Raw genomic sequence first — 24,524 nt, forward strand, 5'->3', positions numbered from 1 at the left:
CTCTTTCCCAGACAGTTGTGTTCAGCTCATACATTCCAAGCTTCGCTTTCCCACACCTCCCACACCGTCCCCATTAATCCTCCACACTCTCACCAAATGACCTGAAATCCAAGCTGGATCAGCTCATCTGTCTGCAGAAATGGAGTCTGTTGGCTTTCATGGCCTACTAAAACACGGGTTTGACAGAGCTCATAGTCTATCAACGTCTCTCCCCAGTCTATGTCATGATTTGCTTTTAGGACTTCCATCCCCCTGTAGCAGCAAGGAGACACCCCCTTCCACCCCTGCAATGTTTAAAATCCAGCTCATCAGCCATCTTTCCTGTGAAGCCTTCAAGGATCCTTCCAGACAAAAAAGAATCACATGGTCCCCTGTGTTCTCATAGTACCTTGGGCATTCATTGATTCATGAACTTAACAATTATTAATTGAACGTTCACCATGGGCCAAGTGCTGTTCGAAGCACTGGGGATGCAGCATTCAACAAAATGACAAAGTCCCTACCCGTAGGGAGCTTACAGTTGAGTGGAACAAATGAACTGGAAGAAAATATACATCGGAGGTCAATAAGGACTACAGAGAGAAGTTGAGTCGTGTACGGGAGATAAAGAGAGCAGAGGGGTATCACAAGGGCATTGTGATCTAAATTAAGCTGAGGAGGAGACCCTTCTTTAAGAGGTGAGATTGACCAGAGGCTTGAAGGAAGCAAGAGGGAATCCTGTAAAACTTCCAATGAAGAGCATCCCAGACGGCAGAAAACAATGCAAAGGCTTGAGGTAAGAACCTACCAGCCATGGTTGACACCGTCCCGGAGGGCAGGGGGCTGAGTGGAATGTACAAGGGGGACGGTAGCAGGAGGTGGAAGGAAATAGGGGGTGGATAGGATAGGAACTTACAGAACAGGGAGAACGAAGGCTTTTTCCTCATGGGAGATGAGAAGCCTTTGGACCACGTTGAGCAGAAGAGTGACACGGTCAGATTTACATAAAAGAATCACTCTACAAAGAGCTGGTGGAAGATACTGGATGCAGAGATGCGGTTAAGAAGGAAGAGGATGCTCCCATGGTACAGGAGGAAAACGTGGGTGGCTGAAATAAAAAAGGGGAAAGTGACAAGAAGTGTCAAAATCAAGAGACACTTTGAAGACAGAGTTGATAGGTTTTGCTAACATAACGGATGTAGGTGAAAGGAAAAGAGGAGTAAAGGGTAGCTCAGAGAGACTTTGCTCCATTGACACGGCGAACGAAGGAATCACTTACTGAGATGGGTGGGTGGGACAGGTCAGAAGGGGAGGAGGAGGGGAGGACCAGTTCCTTTTTGTACGTGACACACCGGAGACACCTCTTAGACACCTTAGCAGACATACACACAAGGCAGACGGACACTCAAGTTGGGAGTTTAGGGGAGAGGTTTAGTTTAGAGAGGTAAGTGGGGGGACTTGTCAGGTTATGTAGATATTTCAAGCCATAAGATTAAGTGAAATCAGTGGGTGGGGGTGAGTATGTATACAAGAGAGATCAGAGGACTCGGCTTTGGGACTTTGCAATATTCAAAAGTTAGGTTACTAGAGAGGAACCAGACCACACAAAGCTATGTAAAATGGGCCAAGGGCTGTCAAGTAAGGAGAGAATCTAGAACCGCGAGATTTAGTAACATGAAGGGCATTGATAACTCTGAGAAAAAAAATTAATCAAGTGGTGGAGGCCAATCCTGGTTAGCATTGATTTAAGACAGAATAAGAGGGGCGCCTGGGTGGCGCAGTCGGTTAAGCGTCCGACTTCAGCCAGGTCACGATCTCGCGGTCCGTGAGTTCGAGCCCCGCGTCAGGCTCTGGGCTGATGGCTCGGAGCCTGGAGCCTGTTTCCGATTCTGTGTCTCCCTCTCTCTCTCTCTGCCCCTCCCCCGTTCATGCTCTGTCTCTCTCTGTCCCAAAAAAAAATAAATAAAAAACGTTGAAAAAAAAAAAAAATTAAAAAAAAAAGACAGAATAAGAAGTAAAGACAGTGATTGCAAAAGATGCTTTTGAAGACTTCCGCTCCAAAGGGATGCCGGGAAATGGAGTAGGGTCAATGGGAGGAATTTCTTAGACTAGATCGTTCAGCAAGTTTGAGGATAATAGGGAAGATCCATTAGAAGAGAGAGAAAAAATTGAGGGGCACGCCTGGGTGGTTCAGGGGTTAGGCTTGTGACTCCCGGTTTAGGCTCAGGTCATGATCTCACAGTTTGTAGGACTGAGCCCCACATGACAGAAGGAATTCGCAGTAAGGTAGTAGTGGTGCTGGTGATGACACTAGGAAGTTCTTTTATGATTGTTCTAATTTTCTTAATTATTTAGGAAACAGGATCTTTAGCCACAGCGTTGGGAAAGAGAAGGTGTCAAGCCTTCTAAGTGGGACAGTGAATGCGGAAAAGAAATGGAGTGGTGTTCCCTTGAGCGCCCCCTGGAGGTTGTGAACTGAAAGAGCCAGATTCCCGTTATCTCCCAACCCTCTCCCCGCTCCCACCACTGTATTTAGGTTAGGTGTTCATCTTACTTCCCTCACCAAATCCTAACCTCTTAAAATAGGTATCTTTTCATCATGTCTGCATTTTCAGCACCTGGCAAAAATGTCCGATAAATATTTGTCGAATCATGATTACACATAAACAAGACCCATCCCGGCCCGTCCATCCTGGGTCGATCTAAATCGGGCTTAGAAGCATCTGGGAGCAATGGCAGTGTTGTATACAGCCCTGTACCTCTCGGAACACTGAGCAAAGAAGCTTGTACTTAAGTGGTGATAGCTAGATATCTGGTTATGAAATAAGTGAGGGAAGCTTTTTAGGCCGTTACAGATTCTTGTGTATTAAGAGACTCAAGTTCCCAAGATTTTGCCAGCCTAGTTAGGAAAACAGCCCGTCTTTATCCTTCATAATAACAATAGATTTTTTTGGATTTTGAGGTCGGCAAGCACACCAAGATAAGCTTAAACAAAGAACTGGTTCACGCAACCTATGATTATCCCCTAGCCCACTTTACAGAAGGGTAACCTGGTACACGTCAGGGTCATACAAACCCAGAGGTCACAGATCTAAGCTCCTGTTCAGAAGTTGCCCAAATATAATCTATGACATACTGGCCATTCGTTTGTATTTGAACAAAAAAAATAAAGAAGGTCAGTATATAAACTACAATTCATTGCTCTAATTGGACCTCCCTAAAGGGTAATAATACTTTCCCCCCAAATCGCTGTACAAATAGCGTATTGATTTATTTATACTTTGCCTCATGCCGCACAGAAATAAAGGGAGCGTATCACTTGATATTTTCCACCGACCCAACAAAAAAAGAAAGAACTAGTAAAATCTTGCAAGTCCTGAAAATCCTCCCCAGGGTCCTGATGCCATGGATATTTGCTTAGCTTACTATATTCATCCCATATAACCCTGTTTATAACAATCAAGACCCCCCTTTTCACCTTTTATCTGCATAATGTGAGTTTCTATCCTACTTCTCCTCCCCAAACAGGTGAAGAAAGGGTCGGGAAATTTCCATAGCCACCGCGTGAGACATAATCAGAGCCAGATGTCAAAGTTTCTGAATCAAGTGGACTCTTATACCGTAAAAATGAGTGATGTATTTATTATAGGCGTCTAATTAACAAAATATGGTTTTAACATACAGCCAGCAGAGTGTAGCCCACTGTGTGCCCATAAAATACGACTGGCAAATTGGAAAGAACATAATGACTAAATCACTGCAATTTTCACCACATTAAGAAGAACCAGCTGGAGCTGTGCATTACATCTACCTAACATCCACCATCCAAGGAGCAAAGTCAGTCTTTAGTCTTCAGTCGATATTTGGTACCTAATTCACTTAATAAAAACGTTTGGGTGTGTACCGTAAGCAAACCTAAAACACACAGGTGACTGGAAATAAAAATCGGGCTCTATCTACAGCCCGAATTTCAGACGTGCTTTTAAGTCATAACCACTTTGCTTAAAATTGTCTTACATGATCATTTTGTACACTAATTTATTTGAATGCCTGTTTCAGGGGCAGAAGAAAGACAGGATAATCTGGGGCCCCGTTATTCTTCAATCGTCCCTTTAGAGAGTCTGCTCTAATTGTAACAGAACGAGGCAGTTTGAATGGGCCTTCAGTGCTCATCAACTCTTTCTTTTTTAAAATTTTTTTTTAACATTTATTTATTTTTGAGACAGAGAGAGACAGAGCATGAACAGGGGAGGGACGAAGAGAGAGGGAGACACAGAATCTGAAACAGGCTCTAGGCTCCGAGCTGTCAGCACAGAGCCCGACGCGGGGCTCGAACTCACGGACCGTGAGATCAGGACCTGAGCCAAAGTCGGACGCTTAACCGACCGAGCCACCCAGGCACCCCTCATCAGCTCTTTCTTAATACTGCTGTCGTTATATTAATGCTTAAGGCGGATGATAATGGTAATGATGAGCGTCCTAAATGGCGAAGGACTTCTTTGTGAGGTGCTCCGACAATTAATCGATCCAGGCACGTCCAGGCTACTTGGGTCTTTCACAGTTGGCAGGTGTATCTTTCGTAAAGCCCCAGGTCGACAGAAAAGAGAAAGGTCTTAACGGACCACCGTGGTCCCAACCTCGCCTGCAAACGGTGTGAGGACAGCTCCAGGCCCGGCCCGTGTCTCTCACGCGGGGGGGCGGCCGCACTGCCGACAAACACAGTGGCAAACAGCTGCCAGCATCTGCCCGCCAGTGCTCACCTGGGCTCAGGAGCGATTAGAAATCATCGCCCTTCAGCGCAGCGCCAGTCGTGCGGACCGCTGACTCTCAGCTTAGAAAGGCCCGCAGCCCGGGGAGAAGGCAGGATGCTGAACACGTCAAATGAAACCGTGCTTCTGGGGTCACACTTGGTTTTGAAAGCCGAAGGAAGGTGTCCTGATTGTATCCAGTTAACCACGCGCAGGGCGGCTGTATTTTCTCTGCTATGAAAACGCAGGTGTTACCACACCAGGAAGTTGGTCACCTCGGGAGGTGGCTCTCTACAGCCCTACTTCTGGGACAAAGGTCCCACTTACTTGCAGGCCTGCACCCACCCCATCCTCTCCCACAGTCTCTCAAGCCCCACGTGGAGGATGGAGTTGAATAAACAAGACTCGATTCACAGGAGACCAAATCCTCGTTCCTGGAGAGTGAGAAGCGTCTTTCCTGCAACGGGCACGGAGAATGCCCTGAAACATCCGGCATCCTTGAGAGCAGAGCACAGCTTCTGGAGGGAGCCTGCTGGTGTTAGACGCAGCAAGGATATAATTTCTATTAATTTGCAAAAGTGCGGTCATTCAAATGAGAGCAGTAGACGGATAAAAAAATCTCATGGCGGGGGGAGTGGGGGGGGGGTGCGGGAGGGCGCCCTGGTGGCTCAGTCGGTTCAGCGCCCAACTCTTGGTTTCGGCTCAGGTCATGATCTCACGGTCCGTGGGTTCAAGCCCCGCGGCGAGCTCTGTGCTGACAGCTCAGAGCCTGGAACCTGCTTCGGATTCTGTGTCTCTCTCCCTCTCTGCACCTCCCCCACTCGCATTCTGTCTCTCTCTCTCATAAATAAACAAACATTTAACAACAATTTTAAAAAGATCTCGTTGGGGGACGTTAATGCCACAGTCCTATTCGTTTAGGCTCTGCCTTGTAGGTCCCAACCAACAATAAGGTATCAGCACATAGAAGCATCGATCGGTAATCAAATAATCAGTAAATATCACTTGATAAACACCTATTACATATCTAATCTGTGCCCAGAATATTACTTGGTGCTAGAAAGGGATGCAAAATAAATATGAGACATTTTTCCTACTCTTTCCACATTTAAAGAGCACATGATTCACTTAATAAAAACTTTTGAGTATATTTTAGGCATAACTAACACACAACAGAATCCCTGGAAATAAAAGCTGGATCCTATCCATAGGCCAAATTTCAGACTTGCTTTTAAATCATCCTTTGATTCTCTAAACAAATGTATAATCATTTTTTTCCGGGGGAAGCGCAGTCAAATCTTTTACAAAATAATATTTGCATGTTTCTTTTTTCCGGGATAAGTTTTCTTTAACCACTTCTCGTATGACTAGATTTTCAAAATCACTCCCCTCCTTTATGGCCTCTTTCTAAGGACCACCCTGTTTTAAGCATCTCACTTAAGGTGATGCAGGTCTATGCATTCACCCTATGAGACTCTGTCCTCTTAGCTGGGAAATGGCAGAGTTAGGCTACATTCATATGATCGTATCCTTCCCTCGCTACAAGCACCGATTTGAACAGACTTGCTCTACAGCTGTTATACGCATCTAGACCTCCAGGGAGCACCCACAGAGGGCACAGTCGTCAGATCAGGCTTGTTAAAATGAGACCAGCATTGCACAGTGGCCACCGCGAGGCATATGGTTTCCCGAGAATTTGTCAGCAACGGCGGCGTTACGTTGCGTACTGCGACGGACGGACCGACGCACTTGCAGGGACCCCGAGTGTGCCATCCGCAAAGGCTCCTGGAGCTCAGCTGGTTGAACTCACTCACTGTGCTGAGTAGAAGACAGAGCCCTACGTCCCACGCAGCTTGTTCGGAAGCGACACTGCCCTGAGCAGGGTGCATTTCCCCAAAACGTTGGTGGCGATATTTCCGATTCCACCCGGTCCTTTCAGCCCCTTGCCACGTCTCCAGCAGGAAGTGGGTCTCTTTTCCCACGACCCGGGGAGAGCTTCGAGGAAGCAGATGGAACGCGGTGATGCCACATGACTTCCAAGGCTAGATCACAGTAGGCCACGTGGGTTTGCATGGCTCTCCCTCGCCCTCTCTCACTCCCTCCTCATCTCTGTCTATCTCTTTGCACGTCTTTGGAGCCCTGAACCCCCGTGAAATGATTCTGATTTTCCAGAAGCCAACAACCTGGAGACACCCAGGAAGAGGCATCAGGGAGGCAGGCCTGTGCTGTTTGAGTCCTCCAGCCCTGCGGGCAGGCACGTAAGTGGTAGAGTTTCCTCTTGACGTTCCCCGACTGAGAACCACCCAACGGGGCCCAGAACCGTAATTGATAACACCATGATGTCGTTATTTTTGGCCCTTAAGTTTGGAGATGGTTTGTCACCCAGCAATAGATAACTGGAAGCAAAACCTCTTTCTTCAAAGTCCCCCCGCCCCCACCTTCTGTAGAATTCCTTAATTTTCTTTCCCTAGAACTGCCTTGATGTTTGTGACAACAGAATTTGGCCAGGTGACAGCTCGAAATAAGAAAGTCACTTGGGGCACCTGGGTGGCTCAGTGAGTTAAGCAGTTATGTGCATCTAGACCTCCAGGGAACAGGAGGCCTTTGACTTTGGTCTCCGACTTTGGCTCAGATCATCATCTCATGGTTCGTCAGTTCAAGCCCCGCATCGGGCTCTGTGCTGACAGCTCAGAGCCTCGAGCCTGCCTCAGATTCCGTGTCTCCCTCTCTCTCTGGCTTTCCTCCATTCAGTCTCTCTCTCTCTCTCTCTCTCTCTCTCTCTCTCTCTCTCTCTCTCAAAAATAAACATCAAAAAAAACTTGTTTTTAAAGAGTCGCTTAAGGAAGTGGTCAGATCAAATCCAAGGTCCCCGCTTTTCCACATTCTCCCGTACTGCCCTTCTCCTTCCGACTGTCTTTACACCGTGCTCTGCCTTAGCAGACCTTAGAAATAAGTGCCCCACACCACAAAGGAAGACACACACAGTCGGGTCCAGTTTGATCCTTCGTGTTAGATGCGATGGCCACTAGGAAGCAGTGGGCGCGTGAACAGAGCTCACAGATTCAGGTGTAAGTGAACCTGGGAGCCAATGAAGGCTCTCCTGGGTGTTCGGTCCTGGGCAATTGCTTAAACCTCAGAGCCTCGGTGTTTTTGCCGGTAGATCAGAATCGTGCTCATCTCTGACACCATAGAAACGAGTACGAAGGATAGATGTAACAGCTGCTCACGGTAGGTGCTCCACAGACGTATTCGCTAATACCGTCACTGTAGCTGATCCGACTACTCATTGCCAATACTGAGCATGGCAAACAAGACAACTGTACATAATCCCTGCATACTGGACCCCTGATTTCAGTGGCAAGGGCAGGTAGAGTGTAATTAGGTGTTTATAGGGGGAAAAAAGTTAAACTCTAAAGAAATGATTCTGTGCAGTTCTCTAAAATGCAATTGAACCTGGAGTTTCTGGGGAAACAAAGATTCAAGACTGTAGAACCAGAAATTTTACAGATTTGATGAAATAACCTTGCCAGCCTATTACTGACTCAAACCTATGTGAAATTAAGCAAAATATCTGAAGGGACTGGAGCAAAAAGGATGTCGGGAGGTTTCTGTTTTCTGGTTTTTATTAGATTTGTCTGGGATTTTTGCTGTTGTCATTGTTGGTGGGGAGAGTGAGACGCGGGCATTGGCTGCAGTTAGAACACGCTTTTAGGGGGGCGCCTGGGTGGCTCAGCCGGTTGAGCGTCCGACTTCGGCTCAGGTCATGATCTCGCGGTCCGTGAGTTCGAGCCCCGTGTCGGGCTCTGTGCTGACAGCTCAGAGCCTGGAGCCTGTTTCGGATTCTGTGTCTCCCTCTCTCTCTCTGCCCCTCCCCCACTCACCCTGTGTCTCTCTCGCACGCTCAAAAATAAATAACCATTAAAAAACTTTAAAAAAATAAAAAGAATACGCTCTTTGCAACCAAGCGGATGCTGGTAGCCGCACACAGTAGTCTGAGAGGAGAGGAAGGAACAGAAAATGAGAAAGCAGTCTCCAGAGAGAGTTCTCATGGCCCTGACAATTCTCAGTGGGTAAGTGTCCAGGGAGAAAGGATAAAAAACAATCACAGGAAAATAGGAGCCTAACAATGGGGCTTATTCAAAGTTATTTGTCGGGGGGGGGGGGGGGGAGGGGGCGCGCCGGGGTGGCTCAGTCAGTTCTGTATCCGACTTTTGATTTCAAATCAGGTCATGATCCCAGGGTTGTGGGATCCAGCACTGGGTCGGGGTCCATGCTGAGCTTGGAGCCTCCCTGGGATTCTCTCTCTCTTGTTCTGTCCCCAGTCTTCTGCTCAGGTTCTCTTTCTCTCTCTCTCTCTCTCTCTCTCTCTCTCTCTCGCTGTCAAAAGTTATTTAAAAGTTATTTTTAACTGATTACCATTCACTTCTATATACTGGAAAACTGGGGAGGTAATTTCTGGTTTAAAAACATGAATGGACATCTTTGCCCCCCAAATCTGGCATTAAGAAGATACTGTCCTGGTGGTGATCCCAGGGGCTCTGGGGACCGGGAAAGAGAGTCCCTTCAACCCAGTTCTGGGCTTCAAGCACCAGGCCGTATGTTCCCTCTCTGGGAAGATGAGTGCAAGTGTTTACACATATCTTTGCCAAGGGAAGTCAACAGCAGGGACTTACCAGTGGAGTCATTCCCCGCCCACCAGACACGTCAGTCTTCTGTTTCCCATTGAGGAAAAGACTCAGACTACGAGAAGAAAAGAAAGAAAAAGGCAGGGGACCTAGTTTTGGTCCGTGCCCTGACAATCCTAGCTGTGGGACTCTGAGAGAGGCTTTCTGATTCTTCCTCCGAAAATGCCTTCGTGGGGCTCAAAGACTTCTCCAGTCCTGTCCGGCTCTGGGAGGGCTGCTTCCAGGACACGAGTTCAAGATGCCTTTCCCTATTGTTTCCGGGGTGGTTTTGCTCCGATGCGAAATGAGAAGAGGAGCCCCCAAATCTCGACACGGATTATCTCCCTTAAATCTGAGTACCTGCCAGCCGCTGTTTTAAGAACTCGCTCCCCCCACTGGCAGCACAGGGGCTCACTCCATACATGATCCGCAAGTGTCACCGGTGGCCCCCAGCACACCCGGCCGCCCCGTGACCCCGAAGGATGGGCTGTCCCTCTGTGCACGTGAACCCATCAGCTACACAGCCTGCTGGAACCTAGCCCCACGGTGGGCCAAGCAGAATGGCCGCGAGAGTCTGATCTGGGATGGGGCTGCGCTCAGGAGCTGGGCAGTTAACCATCTGGAGAAGGGGAGACCCCCTCCCCCCAACATGAAACCAAATCCAAGTCCCCAGCGTTGGGGATGCTGAGCTCCAGGACAGAGGAGAAGGGGCGCTGGGAAACTGAAGCCAGAGGTCAGGGGCCGTCCCAGTGAGCACAGGGGGCTACGGGAGTGAGTCGAGCAGGATGCAGGGAAGGCTTGATTGTGTCTGGGGAGGGGGGAAAGGAGGCCAGCAGAAAAGGCAAAGTCAGCAAGCAACACTGAGGCGGAAAATCGTGACCGTGGTCAGGAAAGTGAAACCAAATAATAGAAGAAACGAATGTGATGGGGAGAGGGGGGCAGAGAAAAGGGAGGGAAGGAGAGAGGCAGACAGACAGGCAGAAAGATGCAGAGACAGTCTAGGCTGTTTGACCAAACAGCTGGTTCCACGGTCTACTAAACTGACACATAAAATGACCCATTAAATACGCTGTGTGTGAAAATGCCTGACCCAGAGGCAGGGACCCCAGAGAACTCTCATTCCTTCTGACTCCTTATTTTGTCTCTCTGTGTTTCTCTCAATCTCTCTCTCTCTCTCTCTCTCTCTCTCTGTGTGTGTCACTGTTGGTCCCCCCACCTCTTTTTTTTTTTTTACACATAAGGTAAATCAGCAGACTTTGAGAACAGCAGATTATCCTCCAAGATGTGGGCGGGCCTCACCCAATCAGTTGAAAGCCTTACAGACAAAGACTGAGTTTCCTCCCTGAAAAGAAGGAATTGTGCCCCAAGATGGCAACATAGAAACTCTGCCTGGTTAAGATGAATCTCTGTACACAGATGCCTACCCCTTACTTGGTGCTGTTTCTCTGGAGAATCCTGACAAATCCAGTACGTAAAGCATTTTTTCACAATTGCCCAGCAAGAAGAGTAAGGATGACCTTATCTCCTAGATAAGAAAGCTTCAAAGAGTATGCCGCCAGTGGCCATCCCTTGGTGACTACCTCACTGACTTCCCCCAACGTCTTTCGTCTGGAAAACAACTGACCTTTATTCAAACCTAGGTCTTTCTTGCCTCCAAATCCACGGTGTCCTAAACTTGGCAGGGGCTTCTGCAAGGCTTTTGAAAAATTTTAGGAATATCGTTTGGCAACACGCGACGGGAGGGCCAAACAGAATTCCGTCCCACAATTCTGCGTCTCTGGCCATTACGTGGTCCCGTTGCTAAAGTGGCCTAGCCTGCAGAGCTTGGGGAGGAGCCATGGACGTGAAGGATCTCCATCACTTCACGAACGCCAAGGCCTAGAAAAATTACCACCTCAAACGATGACTTCCCGAGGCAACACGACACCTGAAAGTCTGAGTGTATTCCCACCTCTGTTTCATTTATTGGTCCCTACGTCGATTGGTGCCGATTCCTACATTCGGTCCCTATGTGGCATTTCTCATGCAGGGGCAAGCCTTATTCACATGCCCAGGTGAGTTCCGAGTTGTACAGGAGTGTCAAACCATCTCCTCATGAACTTGGCCCTCCCGTCAGCCCAGCAGCTCACCCCGGCGTGTGTATACCATGCCCAGAATTAATGAGCTTGGATGTGTTTGCAGCTCATAGTATCTGTCAGGTGTCTCACAGGAACCTAAAGAAAGGAGGGGTTAACCACCAACGGAAGCTTAACTTCGACAGCCTTTATTAACCCTGCAAGTGATTCTAACCACTACGTTCAGGATACAGCAATGGGACCTGGTTTCCTCGCCTCTCAAGGACCGCAGAGCTGATATTTAGGAAGAAAAAACTGTTAGTACACCTGTATATGTCTCATGTGGCTTTTGCTACCTACCAAAGTAATCACTTTTTTTCGTGTGTGTGTGTGTGTGTGTGTGTGTGTGTTTTCCTGCCAGAGGTAAGTGATTTCTCCTGCTCGGAACTTCTGATTTTGTCCTTCTAGTTTATTTTAAGTGTGTTTATTTATTTTGAGAGAGACAGAGACAGCGTGAGTGGGGGAAGGGCAGAGAGAGAGAGAGACAGAGACGGAGAATCCCAAGGAGGCTCTGTGCTGGGCTCTCGGCGAAGAGCCCCCCTGACGCGGGGCTCGAACTCATGAAACCGTGAGATCATGACCTGGGCGGAAACCAAAAGTCGGACGCTTAACCTACTGAGCCACCCCAGTGCCCCGAGAGAGAGCCCTTTTAACTATCAGATTACCAGCCAGCATTTTTCTTAGGCTTCCAGAATGAAGAATGTAGGTTGATGAGGTGAACCAGCCTGGTACCCTGAAAAGGTCGTGGCCTGGAAATCAGGATGTGCAATGCAATAACTCCATCACTTAACCTCTTTGGATTCCATTCAGTTAACATGTACTGACTCTCTCATATGTATCGCACCACGCAGTAGAGATATAAAGACAAACGAGCCACCGCCTTGCCTGTAAAACACCTAAGCTCCACTGGGACAGACATCTATGTACAAAAACGGCTGCAATAGTGGATGACCATCGCTCAACACAAAGATGACTAGATGTGCTAGAAAGTACTAGACGGAAGGACTCGTTCCATCCGGGGTGAGTTTTAGGGAATGTTTCTCAGCCCTCCCATGGCTCTGAAATTCAGCGACGTTGGGGACAAATCCAAGGAACCCTCAACACCGGGGACATCAGGACTCGGGAGGTCTCTGAGAGGACTGGGGGTCTGTGGCTTTGGGAAGCCACACAGTCTCATGCTTGCTCAGAGCCCAGCTGCCGAGCGGAGCCCGGACAGGCAGCTGAGCCGCCAGGTCTCTCCCAGCCACGAGGAGTTCACGTCAACCTTGACCACTGAACAAGCCGATTCCCAGCATCCTCCGCTGCAGACTCTGTGCTGGGAGAAGACAGGCAAAAGTGCATCTGCCACCGAGGAGCCCACAGCCAGACGGGGGTGGGAGGAGGCGAAGGATGGACAGTGAGGCTCTGACTACAAACCCAGCCCAAGGCAGTGAGCATGTGGAGGGAGGCAAACAAGGGGCCTATTAAAAGGAGAACGTTTGCTTGTAGAGGAATCGAAAAAACAAAAAAAGGCTGCAGGACACAGAAGCTCCCAACCGCCCTTTACCAACAACTGAAGTATGGGGATCATCCCCGGTTTTCAGATGACAACACTGAGGCTCGGTTGGCCCAGCTGGGATGTTAACAGGGGTTTCTGATTTCAGAGTCCACATTCTTTTTTTTTTTTAAGTCTATTTATTTATTTTGAGAGAAAGAGAGAGAGAGAGAGAGAGAGAGAGAGAGCACGAGCAGGGGAGGGGCAGAGAGAGAGAATCCCAAGCAGGCTTCATGCTTTCAGCACAGAGCCCAGCACAGGGCTCGATCTCACAGACCGGGAGATCGTGACCTGAGCCTATATCACGATTCAGACACTTAACTGACTGCACCACCCAGGAGCCCCCCCGAGTCTCGACAACCATGCTTGTTTAGGGTGCAGTATCTGATGCTCTGCTGGGATGCTCTGTTTAGCCCAAAGGCAATAGAAACAGTATTGTTTTGAAGGAGAGACTGTTCTAATGCGGCAGAAAAATCTAGCAGCAGTGTGGAACATGATCCAGAGCTGGGAAAGTCTGGAGATAAGGAGATCTCTGACCTGAATGCTATCGTAATGATACATATGCAAGAGCTATGAAAGGTCTGGACCAAAGCAATCGGCAGTTGAAAAGAAAAGAAAACAAAAAAAAGACACACACGAAAAACACTGTAAAGTCACTGGGACCGGCTAGGGACTGGAAACACTGAAAGAGGTGAAAAAAAAGGGAAAGTGTGTTTGGCCCCAGGAACCTCATCCCAAATCAGAGTCATTGCCTCCATCTAACCTCCCAGATGCAGAAGCATGAAAAAGTGAATTTTCTGAATTTTTTTCTTTGCCCTAAAGTATGAATCCCACAAATTCAGATGTCTCTTGGACCCCAGGATATGGACCGCAATCCATTACTATTTCTGTAATGTCCAAGAAATTCAGCCTAAGAAAGTTTGTGTGTGTGTGGCGCCTGAGAGGCTCAGTCGTTTAGCATCTGACTTTGGCTCAGGTCATGATCTCACAGTTGGTGAGTTCGAGCCCCGCGTCGGGTGAGGTCGAGCCCGGCTTCTGGTAAGCTGCAGACCTGCTTCGGGTAAAAACACCAGCCCTGTGTGAGCCCCACTTCTCTCTCTCTCTCTCTGTCTCTCTCTTTCCTCTCCCTCCCTCTCTCTCTGCCTCTCGCTTACTTGCACCTTCTCTCTGTCTTAAAAAAAAAAAAAAAGTTTATTTTATGGAATGCAGATAGGCAAATTTTCCTTTGTAGAAAGTCTGCTCCAATCACCTATTATTCCTATACTAGGTGCTTAATGAATAGGTTTTAAATGAATACATAAATAAGCCACAAATACGTTCAGCCTCTTTCTCTTTGGAAGGATCTTCTCTGTACCCTTCTTTCAAATCAGAACTCCAGAACCAGGAGTTGAGGAAAGAAATACAGAACGTGAGGGCACAGAAGTAGAAGGTAGGCACGCAGGACATATGGTCAGGGACCTGGGAAGAAAGGTCTCAGCTGGGTCTGTCTTCGGATATCTGGTATGGCTCCCGACACATGGCACAAAGACCTCAATCAATATTTGTTTAAGGACGAATAAATGAATAAATGAATCAGATCGTCTAAATGGGAAGATCTTAGTAGAACATAGCAGAATAGGGGAGTTTTTGTAGCCACCAGTCCCATTAACCTAACATGCCAAGGTGATTAATGTTGCTTTTTCCAGAAGTCTTGGCCTGAAAAACTCAACACTGAACACCTGAAGAGAAAAAAAAAAAAAAAAATCCCATTAGCAAAGCTTGCTTTTCACAGTGGGAGACTCCCAGCAACCTTGCCAATATCCCTGGGGCCCAATACCTTTCTGACTTTGCAATAACTCCCAAGTTAAACAAATTGCCAAAGAGTTATAAGCTTCTTAGGAGCTGGCTGGAGTCCTCCGATTGCTCCGTCGGCTTCACTGTCCCTGCACACATGTTGGTGAGTTCCGTCGATAATTCGTGTGCCTGCAAGTTTGCCCTGCAAACCGGGGAGCGCTGGCATTTCTGGGTTCGCATCTGCTCTGTGATCTATGATCTACGATCTCCACTCCCTCCTGCCTTCACTTTGAACTGAACTGCTGTGTTAAGCAACCCCACTACCCACCGCCTAACAAGCTGAGACGTGAGTCTTCATTAGAGTTACAACACTTGCAATTTATCCCAGGCTAACCAGTAACACCAGTATTCAAACTGCAGTGTGATGATAACCACGATGACCTGGACGGAAAGACCCGTACTGCCGCCATAATGTCAAGGAACACGCGTGGCACTGGAGATGGGCGATGACAGAAGGATTAGATGGGACAGGCGTTGGAGAGCCCCACGGAGAGCTAAAACAGAGGGGTAGCGTTAGACTGTGGCCCTAATTCACACAGCAGTAACTGAAATGGAGAACTGGGAGGGACACAGTAACTTTCACCCAGGTAAAGACCAGTCTGATCCATTGGGACAGACCTTCACCGTAGAGATTACACTGTCCATTTCAGTTAACAGCCCCAATTCACAAGTCACTGTCCAATCCCCAATTTCATTTTGCGTTGGGCAAAACTTAGCTACCAGACCAACTTCGGTTTCTGCATGGATTCCTAGATCAGGTAAGACCTGTGTCACGATCTCATTACACGCACAACGAGAAAGTTCTGTCGACATTTATTCCCCAGCGAAAGCTCCTTGAGAGGAATGATAAGCTAAGTTTTGTTTTGTTTTTCTTTGAAAAGCACAAATGTCTATAGTACACTGGTTCCACTCCTCTTCTGGGTGAGACAAGGTTTATGACAAGGGGCCACACGGTTAGTTTCTATTGCTATTGATTTAAGCCTCCTCCCTGAGATTAGAAGAAACAATCATTTTATTAACTACAGTCCAAGAGTTACGGAGAAAGTCTGAATCCACCTGATATCTATAATTCCATCTTTCCTCCTTAGCAGAGTTATCTTATTTCATCCGGGGTTTTTCCTAGGTGCACAAGCAAGATCTTTCAGAGGATGGGGCCCTAGGATTGGAAAGACGGAAGAGGAGGAGAGAGAGGGAGGAGGGGCCGTGGGCCTGCCCGAGGTATGCAGAAGTAAGCAAACCACACGCAAGTGTCCCGTATTCAAGACCTCCATCTGAAACAGGGTGGACTCAGATCGGAAAGGACCATGGCTGTGACCCGAATGCTTCCCGGGAACCATTCTCTCCTTGTCCAAAAATGCACCATTAGTTATCCTTGATAACTGCCATCTCTCATCTGGGCCCTTACAGATGACAAACAGAAACACTGGCCTCCTCGGAGGCCTTCCCACCTCAGTCTTTGCTAATTCTTTGCAATCACTTTATTTTCTTAGCAAGATAAATCCGCCACTCGGTGTTTTCTAGAGGCTTCATTATTTATTCTCCCACATCCAGAAATAGGTCTTGATAAAGCAATGTTACTTATAACTACTGTGCACCAGAAATCAGCCCAAGCTTTACCTGCCTCTCATGGCTTCTTTCTCTAACACGTCTCTTAAGTCATTTTATGGACAGGAACTCTAGGAATTCCGTCCAATCATTTACTCCTCTTAGCGATGTACATTTGACGCAAAGAAGGCAACCGGAAATAACATCGCTCCGGTCACCCAGGAGAAAATTGCAAAGATTTGTGGATTGTAGACATGACCCCAGATCTAAAGCGGCGGGGGTGACTGAGGTCTGATCTCACCCTGTCCACACTTCATTAGTAACGCCAGCTCACTCATGCATCACAGTTTGTCCACCTGAGAATAAGTTTAAGTACAAAGTTTTGCCTCTTAAAATGAAGAACAGAACAAACCCCAGTTGGACGTTGTCAAACAACTGGCAAAATATGAACGTCACCTATCTAGCCTAATCATTACTGGTATTCATGGGCAATTCTGTGGTTTCCTTCAGAGTGGAAAGGAAAACGACCTCTTAAAATGGGGTGGGGGGGTTCCGAAACAATGTAAGATGTCAATATTAGGGGGAACCGGGTGAGGGGTATACCAGAACCCTGCATTATCTTTTCAACTTCTCTCTAAACCTAAGATGTTTTCCTAATACAAAAAAAAAAAAACAAAAACAAAAAAAAAACTTGTTTAAAAGAAGTCAGGTGGGGCCAAGGGGTGGGAAAAATAAACTCGGGGCCACCAGAGCATTGGAGAGCTGGTTCGAAACTCCAGTCTTCTCTGGCAGATAATAACCAGAGGGGGCCCCACCGGAGGTGTGCAGAGAACCTGTCCCTTTGGTAACATAAATGAACGATCTCTAGGTTGCTCTTAGTCCCTGGAGAACAGAGTCACCAACACCTCTGTGAGGCAAAGAAGACTCCAATCCCTTTGCACCTGGCAGTGCGTCTCTCCAGCTGGACAAGGAGTCACTCAGAGGGCCATTTCAGCCAAACATCAGGTGGTTTCCTGAGTGCGCGCTCTTCTCTCCATTGAAGCACGGTGCCTTGACCAGCCGTTCTCGTCCTGCAACAAACACAGCCTGGGTGTGGAATCCAGTCCCTGAAGTTACAGTGAGCGAAGACACGTGGTAACTATGAATCTCTCCTGTGTGTGCGGGGAGTGTTTTAATCTCTTCTTCAAATTGTAAGGCTTAGTAGGAAGACAAAAAAGAAGGCAGTTATATCAGCTCTGTGCAAACAAAGTTAAAGTGGCCTTGGTGCCAAGATTAAATGTGATTGAGTGCTTCTGGATGAGGGAAGAAAAAACAAAACAAAAACAAAACAAAACCCAGACCAAAAAATAGAAAACCACCACAGTCCTTTGCCAACCTTCCTAAAATAACTACCATTGTGTTGGATTAAAAGGCATTTGCTGAAGATTTTGTGAAGAATTAAGCTTGTTTGTTATTCTTTTAAAACAGGAGGCAGAATAAAAGAAAAGCTGTTAGTCAACGTTGTCTTAGAAGATAAAGCTTTCAAGATAGCAGCAGAGTATCTGGGTCAGTGGGAAGTTTCGGCGAATGTGCTCGATTTCTTCAGAATTTCAGCTGCAAACTTAACGCTTCCTCCTTCCTCACGTCAGGGACTCCTCAGACTTGGACACTGAAAAGTGGCCTGTTCCAGGGTCCCGCGGATGAGAGGTGTCATACACCCCAGGGTTAAACTGTCACCTGCCACTAGAGGACTTGGGGACCAGAAGCAAAAAGGAAGGTAGGATTTGGCAGGCAGAGAGAAGGGAACTCCCGAATATTGCTTTGATGCTGTATCTGTTGGTTCTTCCTCCACAGTTCCATGGGGGGAGAGGGGGTAGGGAGGATTCGAATGATGCTTTCCCGTGGAAGAGCTCCCAGACCCAAACCCAAGTGTCAGCTCTGGAGAAAGTAGCCTGATCCCGCAGAAGCAGCACAGACAGTAGTTCTCAAGCAGGGTAATTATGCTCCCTCCCGCTCCCACCTCCCACCCAAGGGGACATTCGGCAACGTCGGGAAACATTTCTGGTTGTCACAGCTGCTGTCGGCATCTGGTGAATAGAACCCAGGGAGAAATTCCTGCAATGCACAGACTGCCCTCCACAACCACCAATGATCTGGCCCTAATGGCGATCTTGCCAAGGTTGAGAAATGGCCCTAGAGAATGGAATGAAAATTAAAGTCCCTACTTTATCCTCTAAAAGGCTTACTTGAAGTTGTTAAAACTCCACAAGACAATGTTCCAGGGTTACAAGTCTTTCTGTCATCCTGCTCTAGGATCTTCACCAGCTGCCCAGATAAAAAGACCAGCAGATAATCACCAATGGCAGAAAGCAGATATTTTGAATATATACCACAACCTCTTTCTCTGGACACTTCTGTCAATGAATCCACCGACAAACAGGTTAGATGCCTACCACATGGTCAACCCAGTGCTTGTTGCCTTAGAGAATATAAGGAGATATAGCGTGCCGCTGGAATTACATATTTTTAATGTTTATGTGTATTTTAGAGAGAGACAGAGTATGAGCATGGGAGGGGCAGAGAGAGAGGGGGACACAGAATCCGAAGCAGGCTCCAGGCTCCGAGCCGTCCGCACAGAACCCGACACGGGACTCGAAATCATGAACTGCAAGATCGTGACCTGAGTCAAAGTCAGACGCTTAACTGACTGAGCCACCAACATGCCCAAGGAGAATTAAAACTAAAAAAGGAACACACTTAATGGAAAACTAAAATACGATATAGAAAATATTAACAAGAAAACCTCATAAAACATACACTTAGCTAAACATTAGAATTAACAAGTTTTTATGTTTTACGTAACCGGTTTAAAAAAGTTTAATGACAAGTAACACGTTCAATAACTACCGAGTGATGTGCTTTGCAAACCAGTGAATGTCCATCAGCATTACTTTTTAATTTTTAAATTTAATAAATGGGGTCCTTTCTTCAAAGCCACTGTAAGGCCACTGAAAGATTACACCAGCCCGGCTTTACCTACCTAAAAAAAAAATAACGATAAGTGAAAGCTCCAGGACAACTATCAGGAAAAAAAAAATTATGAGAAGGAAACTATTCAGAAAAGGAAGTTATCAAATTTAGGATAAATCGACATACATCACTCTTCACAAAGTCACAGGACTAGGTGGTAAAGAGAAAGTCTTTTTCAATGAGGACACACAAACCTTTTTTCGCTTAATTCTGTTCAAAAATGAAAAAGGAACACTGAATCCTCTGAATTTAAAAAGAGTGAAAGAATCCAAAAATAAAAATCAGGTAAGTAAGAGAAAAGCCACTGGACTGAAAAGAAAGGAACTTCCCAAGGCCTAACAAACATATGGGACATACTAAACACCGAGCGAGCGCAGCATTTAAAAACTTGTATCTGACCACTCTTCCTTGGTGCTTCTCTCTGGATGTTATAATTGCTCGACGCGGTCAGAGGCAAGAATTTTACAGCAAACAGAGGCTTGAGTCAGGTGAGATGAAGCTGTTCATTCCCCTTGGAGAAGCCTCTGGCCCCCCGAAGCCCAGCCAGGCTGCCCAGGAGAACTCGTGGCTCCCGGGATAGAAGGCAGCAGGACTGGAGGCGGAAATGGTTTGTGCTTCCTCCTTTGGTCTGACGGTTGGGAGTTAAGTGACAGATGACAAGCCAAATCCAAGAAGGTCCAGGAGCCACGCAACAGTGTTGGACTCATGAAGGGTTTGGAGGTTTGTTTTGTGTGTGTGTGCGTGCGTGTGTGTGTGTGTGTGTGTGTGTGTTGTTTTTGGTTTTTCTGTCTGCCATTCATGTTTCCCCAATCTATCAAGCAGGGGAGGAATAAAAACTCGACAGAGCAGAACTGTGGGGAGGAAGCCCTTTACCTAAGTCAGCACCCATCCTCTGGCCTCTTTGTTTGCAGCTGGTTCAAGTTGAGAAGGTCGGAGCTTCATACGGCATCCCTGTGAAAGGGGCGTCTCACAGCCCCTTCACGTCAGCATCTCTGCACTGCCAACTTACTTCTTGGCACCCTTGTTTGCACCCTCACCCTCTTCTTGAAAACAAGAATAATACTTGGCATGACTTCAAACACACTGAGCAGCAGAACTCAACAAGTGCCATCCTCCAGGCACACTTGAAAGAGGGAGAGTCACAGAAGAAGATGGACATCTGGTCTACCGGGAGTCTGCCTAGAACCACCCCAGACAACAGGGGCAGCCTCACAAAGACAGCTGCCGCCATGAGGGACCAGGAACTTGTCAGCTTTAACAGACCACGTGTCACAGGAGTGAGCAAACGCAAACAAGAGCGGTAAAGGTCTGATTAAAAACTTACATAGAGAGAGGTCCAGAAGGCATTTACTTTGGCTGAAAAAATAAAACCAATTTTATGTTTTAAAACATTTGTTACGTTTATTTATTTATTTTTGAGAGACAGAGACAGAGAGAGAGAGAGAGAGAGAGAGAACAAGTGGGGAAGGGGCAGAGAGAGAGAATCTCAAGTAGGCTCCATCCACACCATCAGAGCAGAGCCCCAGGCAGGGCTCAATCTCACAAACCGTGAGATCATGACCAGAGTCAAAGCCAAGAGTTGGATGCTTAACCAACTGAGCCACCCAGGCGCCCTTAAAACAAAACAAATTTTAAAAATATACACATGTAAACAGATACATAGAACCCTTTCTAGAATTCGACAATTACAAAAAAATAACTGCAAGAAAAATTACTTGTTGATTTTTTAAAGGTATTGACAGGCAGCCCACTTCTAAGACTGCAAGAGTTTAACAGCAATAAAATAAATACTTCATGACCAGATGGGTTTCCTAGGCCATCTGGAACTCGGAGATTTCAACGTTGCGAAGGCACGGCCTAGGAAGACTTCGTGGAGAAAGCTGGACTTGAGCTGGCTTTGAAAACTTGACAGCCAAAAATACACTTTTCGTGGTTGTTGGTTTTTTTGTTTTTCGTTTGTTTAATTGATTGGAGTACTCTCAAAAGTCACCATCATTTCCGTCCTTCAACAGAGAGTCTGGCAAAGTAGTCTCGGATTTCCCATTCATGCCTCCGACTTCCCCCTTAACGTAACACCTCCTCCGGCTGCACTCTTCTCAGTGGGCTGCCTGCCTGACTGCTCGGGGTTGTGTCGTTCTGCCTCACAGGATGCATTTGCGTGGTTGATGCTCCTATCTGGTCAATTCTGAAGCCAACAGCCAGCCGCCTGCTTTGGCAAAATCATCCATCAGGCCGAAGGGGCGCGGGAGGTGGCCTTCACAATAATACCTTTAACTTCCGTAACTTTCCCCTTACCAAAATTTTATATAATCTATAATATCCGGCTCATATACACAGAGAAGATGGAGACGCTTTGACCCACATAAAGAATCAGATATGTCAACCTTGATCTGCAGCGGAGCCTCCCCCAAAGCCAGCCACAACCTCCAGACATCGATTACTCCTTGTTGAAGGCTGATAAGCATCATAATATTCTTGGTAACATATCAAGACGTGCTGACTAGAAAGCACGCCGCATTATGTCCTGGCGGGGCACTGGATGGGTGGTCCTACAGTCAACATTCTTACTCAACCACAGAGAGAAACTAAGGCACTTGGAGTCTGAGGAAGGGAATCTTCTTGAGAAGCCACTGAACACCACCTCCTACGGTACATAGGAGTTCTTTTCTCGGCATCCTAAGTGGCCTGACGGTCCAAGTAGAGCCTAATCTGGAGGCAGACGGTGTTAACATTTATGAGTTATTTCCATTATCAAGCTAATAGTGGCCTCCCTGATATATTCTTAGCCATCATAGTTTTAGCCTCTGGAAACACTCAGGATTCTGGGCACCAGGCGGAAGTCCTGGCAATTCAATCTCTACTCCGGCTATGGCTACACCTGCCATCAATACATGTCCACTGGGAACAAGGAGTTTCTTTGGATCCCAGTCCTACCGGGAACAAACTCTTGTTGAAACCTGTAAAGAATTACTGTTCAAAGTGAATCAGAGTTACTTACAACTTATAAGCAATATTTTGTTTAGCGATAAGAACAAAGTTGAGTGCGAGAACAGTGTTAAAAAAAAAAGCAGAAAAAATAGACTGATTACGTATAATCACATATGTTGAACTATTTCTAGCCTAGATATAATCTTAATATAATGAGTATTGTTAGGAGAGATAAAGATAACAATAATAACAATAATTTTATTTATAAACCATTTTCCAGCCAATGTGCTCGGGGCATCGCATGATCATACACAATGATTAAAACACTATTAAAAAACATCAAACGAATTAAAACACAAGCTATTCTTTAGATATAAAATGAAGTAACGCTAAGGAATAGGGGCTAGTATTAGAAGTAAGGAAAAATGACACCAGGTCATAGGAAAATCACAGACTGGTTAGCATTCTGTCCACTCCAGTTACTCTGAAAAATAATCTTGTAAATCCTCCTTCTAATGTATTTGTATCCCAAGTGTCTACTTCCTCTTTAGTTCCCTCTTCCCGTATTAAAATTTCTCTCCTTTCTTAGATCCAGATCTAATTTTACGTCCCTTCAGTCCAATCCGCATGACAAACGGCTTTGTCGAAAAGAACCAACCCAATAAAAACAAAGCCAGTCATTAAAGCCATTTCTCTAAGGTTGGTGTTTTCTTGTGCTCACGATGTATTTTGGCTGTATAACCAATGACACTAAAAAAGGGAAAACCCGGTCAATGTCTGAGCATAAAGGCCATACAACTGTAATTTCCAATCTTTCTGCCATCGTGACACTCTCTCATTCTGAGTTTGGCAATAACCACTGACTCCCTCCTCCCTTCAGAAAAGATAGGGATGGTGTGAAAAACACTGTTGGTTACCTACACCACAACCGTTTCCTCCCCCTCCCCCGCCTTTCTTCCTTGCTAACAGAACACTATTTTTGTTCACAGTACCAGGGGTCATATGTTTGTGGAAAATGGGCCCCTCCCCAACTCCGGGGAGAAAGTTAACCCAAGACATCAATATCAAACGCACTCCCCTTTGCCAGCAACAGGCTTGGTGTCAGCCATGTCATGAAACTCCGGCCAAGAGACACAACACCAAGTCTGACAGGAGCTTTTCGGGAGAGGTCTTCCCCCATGGCGTGCCTCAGGCTACGTGCAGATGGGATCCGTAGAACCACGGGGTCCCTATCCTGGGACCATGAGATGCAGCACCCAAAGACGAAGTCGGCACACTGGGTTCAGTGGAATAAAAACGTGGAAAGACACTGGGTCCCCGAAGAATTTATCACGTAAACCATACCTTCACCGTAAATGGCATCTCTTCTCATATGAGATAGTTTCCTCCTTGTCCAAATCTGTTTAGCTGAGCGTCTTTCATTCGCAGCTAAAAACCCTGTCATCAACTCAAAAGGCATCTCCTTTAACAGAACTGAAATGAATTACATACTTTGGGGATTTGTATTTTTGGGAAACTCCTTCATACAACTGAGAACACTTGGAATCTTTTGAGTCAATTTGAGCAACACTGAGGTAACATCTGAGTGCCTCGTATCTCCCAAGCATATGAATACGTATCTCACCTTTTCTTAATTCCTATAATTCCATGTAAGATTGCTATCTTTTGATGTTCATAATAATGTTTATTATAGGTAATATCCGAAGCTAGACTTTCGTTTTCTTAAGGAGTTAATCACGTACCGGATTCTTGTTCCTGGCGACGCTCTCAGACTGAATACTGACTGCCTCAGGTTCCTACAGAATGTTCCGGGATTCATTTTGGAACCCTGGATGAAGTACTGTGCTGATAACACAGTTTTTTTCTTGGTGGGGTCCTGTAGGCATCTCCACCCCAAATCCCGGCAACTCCGTCCTTACTCCCGCCAAAACCCTGGGAGATACCCTTCCCCTTCTCTCCCCCACCTCATGTAATCAGGCGAGAAACTGTGACTTAACCTTCCCAAGAAGCTTAGAATGTGACCTTTTCTCACCACCTCCAGTGTGAACACCCCACATTCTGGCAAACAGCTAGAATGAGGCCGAGAAAGGTCTGCACGTGCAAAATTCAAAGAGGCACTCAGTCTCAGGGTCACTTACACGGCTCTCGGTGAGTCTCTCCTTAAGTACTT

Source organism: Neofelis nebulosa, chromosome 8 (genome assembly GCF_028018385.1).
Source record: "Neofelis nebulosa isolate mNeoNeb1 chromosome 8, mNeoNeb1.pri, whole genome shotgun sequence".
Classification (NCBI taxonomy): Eukaryota; Metazoa; Chordata; class Mammalia; order Carnivora; family Felidae; genus Neofelis; species Neofelis nebulosa.